The sequence below is a fragment of the Semicossyphus pulcher genome, unplaced genomic scaffold (assembly GCF_022749685.1).
Source record: "Semicossyphus pulcher isolate SPU_LCO1_2020_fin unplaced genomic scaffold, fSemPul1.0.p SCAF_18, whole genome shotgun sequence".
NCBI classification, from domain to species: domain Eukaryota; kingdom Metazoa; phylum Chordata; class Actinopteri; order Labriformes; family Labridae; genus Semicossyphus; species Semicossyphus pulcher.
Window position 1 is genome coordinate 4,309,400 of NW_027211691.1, and position 10,601 is coordinate 4,320,000.

Consider the following 10,601-nt stretch of genomic DNA (forward strand, 5'->3'; position numbering starts at 1 on the left):
CTTTAGCAAAAAAACCCTTGATGCTACACAATGTAGAGCCCACATTCTTGTTACCCAGACATTAACTACGTCTTAAACACATGGCAACAACATCTTCAGTTGAATCTCCACTTTCTTCTTTTGATACAGAAACCTTCATACCTCGCAACTCAGGAGCGTCTGTTCTTGGAGAGCTTTTTCTTCCAAATGCTCAAAACAGCCTACCGTTGTTGGCAGGATTCGAACCTGAACGGAGAAACCCCAGTGGATTTCTAGTCCATCGCCTTAACCACTCGGCCACAATAATCATTATTGAAATTGTTTTAAATTTGCAGAAATTCTTCGTTAAATGGAGCCTCGGAAATTGCTTTAAATTTGCAGAAATTCTTCGTTAAATGGAGCCTCGACTTTTTGATATAACAAAAAGCCTCAAAATGTGTTCTTTTAAAGCCTTCTTTTTGTTAGGTCAGTATTAGCCTTTCGTTTTGGTGTGCGACTGTAGACCTTTCAATGAATCATAGGGAAATAGGTTGGACAGATGAGAGAAAAGATACCGCAACAATTAGTCCAACAAAGACCCCATTGACTTTGCCCTGGTAACTGTCAAACCTGTTTTAATATTGCTAAACGTCTGTATTCCTCAAACTCAAGAACATGCAATTGCTGATATTAGACAGCTCATGAACATTTTGAGATGGTGACGAAGCAACACAAACCCTGTTGGAGATGCCGGGGATTAAACACCGGGGCTTCATACATGCAAAGCATGCGCTCTACCACTGAGCTACATCCCCCGTACACATTGATAGAAAGACAGCACACGACAGATCTACCAACAAAATCTCTTAAGGGATGTTGGTGAAGCTGCCCAAAAGTCATTCGTAGCAGTTTGGCTGAGGATAAAACAATTTTAACAGCTTAACAAAGTAGATGCGTAAGATTCTCAATCAATCTGGGTTAGAGGAAAATGTATGGAGAAAAGCAAGTCAAAGTCTACCTAGACTCATCAGATTAACATGGTTACAAGTGTTAATGGGTGTGCACAGTGATATCACAACGTCCTTGTGAGCAACCGACCTGTTTGTCAGGATCAAACTTTAACAATCCTGCAGACAGAACTTGAAAACCAACGTTGCCGGCAGGATTCGAACCTGCGCGGGGAAACCCCAATGGATTTCAAGTCCTTTGCCTTAACCACTCGGCCACGACAACCAGCACCTGCCAAGTAACCCACCCCCGATGCCTGCAGTTTGCACCTGATGTCTGCAGAGGGCCAGGTAACGATCCCGCAATTACGCCATTTCTCACGTTCAAAACTTTTGCTCTGAGGATCAGAGATTTAAATCTTTCTTCTTCTTCCCTGGATAAAAAGCTCAGCCTTCTGCGATGGCTGGGAATCGAACCCAGGTCAACTGCTTGGAAGGCAGCTATGCTCACCACTATACCACCATTGCTCAATGTGTCTGTGCTGATTTCACTGGAGACTTAGTATGAGGGAAGGTACAAAAGATAGAAAAATCAGTTGCATATTCTGGGGGGAAGAAACCACTTGCGATGGCTGGGAATCGAACCCAGGTCAACTGCTTGGAAGGCAGCTATGCTCACCACTATACCACCATCGCTATGTAAAGGGCAGATTTTACTGCCCAGAGTCAAATAAAAGTGATGTTTGGATTGGACCACTGCAACAAGGCCAACGGATAAAGTGATCAATAATTCAGAAGTACTGAGATTCTGCTCCGATTAGGACATCTGTGAAAGACAGGTCGAATTGTAATCATTAGCAAAAAAACCCTTGATGCTACACAATGAAGAGCCCACATTCTTGTTAACCAGACATTAACTATCTCTTAAACACATGGCAACAACATCTTCAGTCAAATCTCCACTTTCTTCTTTTGATGCAGAAACCTTCATACCTTGCAACTCCGGAGCGTCTGTTCTTGGAGAGCTTTTTCTTCCAAATGCTCAAAACAGCCTGTCGTTGTTGGCAGGATTCGAACCTGCGCGGGGAAACCCCAATAGATTTCTAGTCCATCGCCTTAACCACTCGGCCACAACAACCAATATGGAAATTGCTTTAAATTTGGAGAAATTCTTCGTTAAATGGAGCCTCAACTATTTGATATAACAAAAAGCCTCAAAATGTGTTCTTTTAAGGCCTTCTTTTTGTTAGGTCAGTATTAGCCTTTCGTTTTGGTGTGCGACTGTAGACCTTTCAATGAATCATAGGGACATAGGTTGGACAGATGAGAGAAAAGATACCGCAACAATGAATCCAACAAAGACCCCATTGACTTTGCCCTGGTTACTTTGAAACCTGTCTTAACTGCTAAGGTGGGGGAAAAGGGGGAAAAGAGGAGGGGGAGGGAGAGAGAAAGGAAGGGACTTCATACATGCTCCCAAACCGGTAAAATTGTCACTTTTCAACACAATACACTCTTTTCTCTCACCTTTCAGCTTTCTGCACAAAATATATCAATTTGTTTCCATAGAAATGACAAATTGACAGGTAAACCTATACTTCTGATTCTTTTATTGTTTCTGGAAAACCATTCCAGTATTACTTCAAGCCTGTGCCTTTGTTGTGTGTTGGGCATGACAAAATAATTTTCACAAAAAGTCACAATAGCCATGATGTCCCACAACAGAATAATATCTTGATATATCACAATATACCATGTTTGTAACTATGTCTGGTAAGTAAATAAATGAATAAATACTCTCTATGAAATAACCAGATGATTAAGCCTATTTTTGTATACTCCTGTGTGAATTAAATACTTGACAAATGAAAAGTAATGAGTAATTTCTCATTTTATTAAGAACATAAGTCCAAAATGAACATCAGTTTTGTGTGAAACTATTGCACAGCACAATATGGAAGTGTAAAATGTCAAACGTAAACATGAAACAACATTCAACATTACAGAGGCAAAGCCTCCCTTCAATATAACATGTATAAAATATTGCATGTAAATAAAACAAGTTCTCTCCATCCATCCATTATTATCTCTACTGCTCTACTGGAGCCTATCCCAGCTGTCAATGGGCGAGAGGTGGGGTACACCCTGGACTGAACGCCAGTCAATCACAGGGCTGACACATAGAGACCCTAGACCAGGGGTCTCCAACCCTACTCCTGGAGAGCTACCTTCCTGCATGTTTTAGGTTTCTCCGTACTCTTAAACACCTAATTTGAATGATCTGCTCGTTATCAATCCCCTGAGAAGCTTCAGTTGATTGATAACGAGCAGATCATTCAACGGAGAAACCTAAAACATGCAGGAAAGTAGCTCTCCAGGAGTAGGGTTGGAGACCGCTGCCCTAGATTGTATAGAAAGATGGCCGACATGACAGCTCCCTAAAAGTAACAGATGGGACATGAGTCAAACTATAAAATGAAAATACACGTCAAATAAATGTTTCTCAAACATGGTTTCTGTCATTATAGTTAGTTCTTATCATGCTGACTTGCGTCCAAGTGTTCATTTTTCTGACAAGTTTACTTTTAATTAGTTATTTGATGTTGTCAAAATGATGATTGACAGCTCTGTTGACAAATACGGCTCCTGTAGCCGATCTGTCCCGGAAAAGCAGAGTAGAGGAGGATCAGCAGGAGGAAACATCTAAAACAACCATACAGTCATTGATAGAGACGGACAACCTTTAAAGCTTACACCTACAGGCAATTTAAGAGTCCCCAATTAACCTGATGAGCATGTCTTGGGACTTTGGGAGGAAAATAAAACAATCTGAAGCAGTAAACTAAATCAATATTTAACAGGGCAGTAAAATAGTATAAAGTGGAAAAAAGTGACTGAGTTCACATTCAAGTTCACACCTTTAAAATCTGTATGCTAGGACAATATTGATGTATCAGAATCAGCTTAATGGCCAGGTATGTACACATGCAAGGAATACCTGGCCAATAAAGTTGATTCTTTTTCTGATACATCAATATTGTCCTAGCATACAATGCATAAAGAGATATGTAAGACAACTTCTATTGCTTGTCAAGAGTCGCTTTCCACTCCGGGATGGTCTGTCCAGATGCTGGACAGTACCACTTACCCTTCATCTGGGTATGGCCAGTGCTTTTGCTTTTGGACTGACCACATGTTCTACACTGATAATGGTAGTCCTCTTAGCAGTGCCGCTTTTTGGGTGGCTCCCCTCTTGCTACACGTGCCTCGTCTTCAAGTGCTGCCTTTTGCTGTCTCCATCTTCTTTGATGACTGAAGTGTACTGATCTGATGATACCGTTGCTGTTGGTGTTGATACTGGAGTTGGTGGTATATTGTAATGATGATAAAAGTATTGCTGTGAGGGAGGTTGTGGTGGCTGTGAGGACCAGCCAGGGTATGGAGCTGGTGGTAGATTACTCTGCTGGTGTGAGGACCATGTAGGGGATGGGGCTTGTGGAATATGGTGTGAGCTTGAGGCAGGAGATGGGGCTGGTGGTAAGTAACTCTGCTCGTACGAGGACCAGGCAGGAGATGGCGCTGCTGTTAAGTGATTCTGCTCATACGAGGATCAAGCAGGAGATGGGGCTGGTGGCGGATGACCCTGCTGGTATGAGGACCAGGCAGGAGATGGGGCTGGTGGCGGATGACCCTGCTGGTATTAGGACCAGGGAGAAGATGGGGCTGGTGGCGGATGACCCTGCTGGTGTGAGGATGAGGCAGAGGATCCAGACCATGCATACGACCCAGGAGCAAAGTGCTGTGCCAAGCCAGTTGTGACACTGCAACATGGGCGTATCATTGCCTCGCCCTCCCGATTTTCTGGCTCCTGAAACTCCATGACAGCATGTCCATGTTCCACGGGTGCAGAAGGGAGCTCTCAGGGAATCCTGAGCCACAGTGACCTTCTGGGGAAGCTGTATTCCTTGCAGCAGTGAGTCCTGGTTTGTTCTCTTCTGTCTTTCATGCAACCTGGAGGAAATAAAGTACAAAATGTTTACCATTTCAAACCAGCACAATTGCAAAGGTTGTAGCTAACTCAGATCCTTCCTGGTAAAATGTAATTATGTTAAAATAATTAAACATATTTATAATTCTCAAGAACAGCTTTTAAAGTGAATGTAGGAAACCATAAACGTATCTCACCAAGAAGACACTGTGGTGTTGTTGATGGTAACAAGTACCAAGTTGGTCTGGTCCTGTATCACCCCGCTGTCTTCGAGCAGTTGTTTGATCTGACAGTATGTTTGAACAATGGACTGTGGAACAGGCAAAGTTTTACCCTTGCAGTCTTTTGGCCTGTTCCTTGCTGGCTGATACTCTTTCAAAAGCCAGAGGGAAACGCACTCTGAAACTCTGTTGGTGTCTGGTCTCTGAGCAGCCTGGCCATGGGTCATGAATAGTCTGTGAAGGAATAAAGCAATGTGTAATATTGCTTGAGTGTAACATGCAATTAAAGACAATTATGATACATGTAAATTACCTAATGCATGCATCAACTATATTTCAGTTCACCTTTCAGCTGCTTGTTGACCAGGTGCAGAGCCACTATGTTTCCTGGAAGCTCTCCACGGCCCTGGCAAGGTCTTCTTCTTACACTTCAGGGAATATGTGGAAGGAGACTTGTCCATGGCATGAAGACTGGAATACAGCCGTACAATCTCAGCTATCTCTGTGGTTGACAATGCCGTTATTGTAACAAGGACATATGTTGTTGTGGTAACAAGAACATATGTTGTTGTTGTGGTAACAAGAACATATGTTGTTGTTGCTCTCTTTGCCTGTCTCTATCCTGCATCTCCTTCTATCCCATTTTCGGCCCATCCAGTCGAGGCAGATGGCTGTTCAACATGAGTCTGGTTCTGCTCGAGGTTTCTGCCTGTTAAAAGGAAGTTTTTCCTTGCCAATGTGCCGAATTGCTAAGTGCTACTCATGGTGGATTAATGTTGGGCCTCTCTTTAAATAACTTAACAAAGAGTCGGTCTAGACCTGCTCTTTCTGTAAAGTGTCTCGAGATAACCCTGGTTATGATTTGGCGCTATACAAATAAAATTTGATTGATTGATTTGATTGATATTGTGCCTCCCATCCAGGAAAACCCCTAGCATCACATCGAGTGTCCTGAAAAATGAAGAACAACCATTGACAAATATGATATGATAAACTTTGTCCCTTTAGGGGTTTTTTTTCTTGGGCTCAGTGTCACTGCATTTAAAAAATGTAATTCTACATTTTACTTACAGAGTATGTAGACATGTGTCACAGTAAGCCACCTTACACTAGCCTATTTATATGAACATACATTTAAGTGTCGTTAATGAAAAGCAGCACAAAAGCCTGGGATGCAAGCAGAGCAGCACCACCGAATGATAATTCATTTGTCACATTACCTGTGCTGATGTGCTGGGTCCACTCAAGGAATTGTCCTCAGGAAGTACACCTCTGGCTGGACTGACAGGGTTGTGAGAGACACCACTTGTGTCCAAACTGGTCTCCTGGTAATGTGTGAGAGAGAAATAGTTATGAGAAAAATTATCCTTGGATTATAAAACTGCCTCTGTACAAACCCATTGGTCTATTATGGCTAAATCACCCCCCAAAACAGGGCTTACCCATACCCTACATTCCCTCCTGCTATCAAAGTTATTTCATGACCCCTGACTACCCTCCGGGAGTCAACTGCTATGGGTGTTCCCAAAGTCATTGTTATTCAATGAAGTATTTGGTCTGTGATCAGAGGAGAGCTCACAGAGACCTTGGGGTCGAGAGTGATCCCCTTCTGACTGTCTAGCTGTATATTCTATTGGTTTGAATGTGTTTGATGTGTTGGGTGAGCCATGAAGCCGTGAAGAAAAGGACTGTGGGGGGGTGAAATGTCCAACTCGTCTTCACACTGGGGTGCTTCAGGTGGGCTCTCACTGAGAATGTCAGCTGCATCACTTATTGTGACATCAGGACACTCCTCCTCCAGAACTTCGACCTGCAGGTCTGGCAAAATGATGCCAAATTCATTGTGCTGTTGTGGATGGAGCAGATCTCCTCTGCCAGACTGAGCCAGCAAATACTCCACACCAATACGCTCACCTGCCGTAAAGAGTCATAATGGAAAAAAACAAAAAACATTTTGAATTCAGAAGAATAGACAAGTTTGCATTGGAATAGGTGAGAAAAGACAGAGAAAAGTGTATTTATTGAATGTATTAGACCAAAAGCTTAGTCACAAGGAGAATGGTGTCTTCTGGAGTATCTTACCAGTGGGTCTCCCAGGGGGAATGAACTCTGATAACAGTGGACAACCAAGGACTCTGTTGCTGAGGGCATTCATGTTGGACATCATAAATCTTAGCGTGCGATGCACCACTCACAGCCACAGCTTCACAGGCTCGGTTCATGTTCCATCTGGATCCACCCTCAAGCATGTACATCTGAGTGTGCATAGCATTGCATCTCCATCCTTGAAAAAACACAACTATGTTTGAGTTTATTGAAATATTAGTTGCATTTATTATGTGATGGTACACATTTCCCTATGTGTGCAACTATCTTCTCTCAGACACTTGAGAATTTTGAGAAAATTATGTTCTTATGACTGTAATTCAATAGCAGATATGTAAAGGCTGTAAATCATGTTCAAGAATTTATACTTACCCGGGATAAAGGTGCACTGGTGGCGATGAAAGCTTTCCACTGAAGAAGACCCTCTGCCACACCTGAAGACATCCAGGGCCATGTCTCCCTTTTGTGACCCTGAGCCAACTTTGGTGTACAGTTCAACACCAGGTGGATCTTGGATGCATGTCAAGTGCTTCTGTTGTACCTCCCACACATGTGTCATGCTCTCAGGGTTGATCAGGCGTAAACCTGAGGTGTCGGTCAGTTCCCACATAGACTTCAGCAAACCTTGGATCAGGCTGCGGGTTTCCTCAACCCCACGAGTTCTCCTTCTGCAATGCTTGGCGAGTTCACTGGAGCTGATGCTGGCCAGAACTTGTGCTTCTGTAGGAGCATGACCAGCATGCTTTTTCTTCAGCTCTGACCTCTTTGCTTCCTTGAGACGAGAGATGTCAGCCTGGTCCCACTCAAAAATACAGCTGGACAACTTAGAGCAGAAAGTGCCATAGAGGGGATGGTGTTCTGTTGTCAGGCCAGTGGTGAATCGCCTCATAAAGTGGAAAATATCAAGTCTCACTTTGGTCTTCCACGGTTGAAACCAGACAAGAACCTGGGGTGTACCTGTACAAATGAACAAGGCCGGGATGTATGCATATTGTTATGATTACATTTTCACCATGAATGACAGCACATCCAAGTCTCAAGGCATGCAATGACAATCATCACATAAAATGGAATAAAAGTGGGGGCAACCTAACATATAGAATGAAGTCCTTCTTTCCAACAACTTGAATCTTTGTTTAATTTGGGTATATATTAAAGGTACATTACGTAAAGCATTTTTGTAAAATAGCTTACTTTTGTGTCTATAACAAATAATATTATCACAAACATGCTGGTTGTCTCACACCTGTCTCGCTGCAGCAGTCTCGGTCTACATAAATGGCATCTGGCTCTGGCTCCCCAGCGTCATAGTAGCGCTTGACGATGCCTTGGCACAACTCATCTAGGCCAGCTCCCTCACCAGTGGTTAGCACACAGTTCAGTACCTGGCCACATTCATTAATGATGTTTGTCATCCACGTAGCTGTGTCTGCTATGCCACCAGCAAGTTTCCTTGTGATCTATTAAAAAAGACAAAACAAAAAAAAATGTTTTAAAGTAACATAATAAAGTATAATCAATGACCATCAATTAAAACAAAGATTTGTCAAAGGTTTTTAAAGATTTGCTCGTACCTTTTTTGTGGAGTCAAGCTTAAGGATCCTGCCATATACTGATGTGATGACACCCTTCATCTCATCCAAATGACCCAGGATTTCGTTGGCATGGACCGTCTCAAACCACTGTGCAAGAGGTAGGGGGCAAAAGGGAGGTGGCTGCCGATAGACTGCCTCTTCACTTTGGGTTAAGTCATTCCTCCTTTTATGAAGCTCACAGTCAGACAGGTACTCAATGGTGCGCCTTGCCCACTCCTCGCTGTGAACTTCAGCCAGCACTTGCTGTAGGTAACTGGAGCTGTTTCCTGCAGTTCTTGGCTTGAGCAAGGTCGCACACTTCCTGCCAAGAGCCAGCTGGGTGGTGAGAACAGCAGGGAACCTGTTTCTGTGGGCAGGATCTAACTGCCTCAACACCTCGGAACTCCAAGGACAGACAGGGATCATGCACTTACTGCACCGAGGATAATCCCCGCCGACCAAGTAGTACCTGCAGTCAAGGTCAATGACTTCCCGCACTTTCGTGTAGATCCCAGAGTGGTGCATTTTGGTGTTGCACTGATGGCACTTCAGTGGAATGCCCCACATCCGCATCGGTGCCCACAGAAACATCCGCTTCCTAAAGTAGCTCATGGGATCAGGTGGTGCAGTTGTCAGCTTTGGTGGATTGGGTGGGAGGAACCAGTTTTGTGAAAACTGTTGCCTCAGCTGTCCTGTGGGCTCATAGAGACACTGGGTAATCCACTCCCGGTCGGCTGGTTGGATGACCCGCATGAATTGTTTTGGGAGAAAACTCACCCAATTCACCTCTGGTGGCCTCAGGACGACAACATATGGAGATGTGGCAGGAGGAGGAGGAGGGGGTTGTCGTGGTTGTGGTGGTGGAGAAGGTTGTCGTGGTGGCAGGGGTGGTGGCAGTTGAGGAGGAAGTGGTGGCGGTGAAGAAGCTTGTCGAGGTAGTGGAGGAGGAGGAGGCGGTAGTGGTGGTTGTTGTGGAGCTCCCTTGCTGCTGCTGATTGAAAGACAGCCTTCTTCAATATGTTCAAGCAGTCCAATGGCACCAATTACCTTTTTTCCACACTGCTCACAACATTCCTCTGTATGGAAGTCAGATAAGTGGTCTGAGAAATGCTCAACATTAATGTCCCTGCTACAAAGAGCGCAGTTAATTTTGCCTGGAGCCTGACTCCCTGCACTTGAGCTGCTCTGTGTGGCGGGGTCTCCAGCTCTCCCTGCACTTGAGCTGCTCTGTGTGGCGGGGTCTCCAGCTCTCCCTGCACTTGAGCTGCTCTGTGTGGCGGGGTCTCCTGCTCTCCCTGCCCTTGAGCTGCTCTGTGTGGCGGGGTCTCCTGCTCTCCCTGCCCTTGAGCTGCTCTGTGTGGCGGGGTCTCCTGAACCTGTCTGCTCAGCTGACTGTGAAAAAAATAGTTAACTTTTTTTCCCTAGGTCTAGAAATAGGTAAGTTCATTTTTAAATGACAATGCAAGCTCAACTAATGGGCTGAATAATGCATTTTCCTGTTAAGATACTTAAAATTGCCTGTTGGAAAAGCTATAACACAATGGTTTATGGTTCATGGCAACAGCCATTTAACTAATACCTAAATGACATATTATCATCACTTACCTTATGATATCCACATTTGCAGGGGATTTTTTTCCCAAAGATGTCATTTTCACGCACTTGGTGGTTGAATAGAGGAGTTAATGGACAGGCGTCAATGTGCTGCATGACAGCCTTCCATTTTTTGGAGCCCTGCCTCTTACCAGTGGTGAACCGGTACTTCCCCTGGGCATACTGGTACATGATACCTGCCCAATATGAATCA

The 10,601-nt window shown here is 44.1% G+C and overlaps 6 non-coding genes across 6 annotated transcripts; all 6 read right to left on the bottom strand.

Moving 5' to 3' along the window:
* Positions 1-204: 204 nt before the first annotated feature.
* Positions 205-286, bottom strand: trnas-aga (transfer RNA serine (anticodon AGA)). Its single transcript has one exon. It is a non-coding gene; the product is annotated as a tRNA-Ser (tRNA).
* A 414-nt stretch (positions 287-700) lies between these two features.
* Positions 701-773, bottom strand: trnaa-ugc (transfer RNA alanine (anticodon UGC)). Its single transcript has one exon. It is a non-coding gene; the product is annotated as a tRNA-Ala (tRNA).
* A 336-nt stretch (positions 774-1,109) lies between these two features.
* trnas-uga (transfer RNA serine (anticodon UGA)) lies at positions 1,110-1,191 on the bottom strand. The gene has a single exon. It is a non-coding gene; the product is annotated as a tRNA-Ser (tRNA).
* A 170-nt stretch (positions 1,192-1,361) lies between these two features.
* Positions 1,362-1,433, bottom strand: trnag-ucc (transfer RNA glycine (anticodon UCC)). The gene has a single exon. It is a non-coding gene; the product is annotated as a tRNA-Gly (tRNA).
* Positions 1,434-1,529: 96 nt separating this feature from the next.
* Positions 1,530-1,601, bottom strand: trnag-ucc (transfer RNA glycine (anticodon UCC)). Its single transcript has one exon. It is a non-coding gene; the product is annotated as a tRNA-Gly (tRNA).
* Positions 1,602-1,961: 360 nt separating this feature from the next.
* trnas-aga (transfer RNA serine (anticodon AGA)) lies at positions 1,962-2,043 on the bottom strand. The gene has a single exon. It is a non-coding gene; the product is annotated as a tRNA-Ser (tRNA).
* Positions 2,044-10,601: the final 8,558 nt, after the last annotated feature.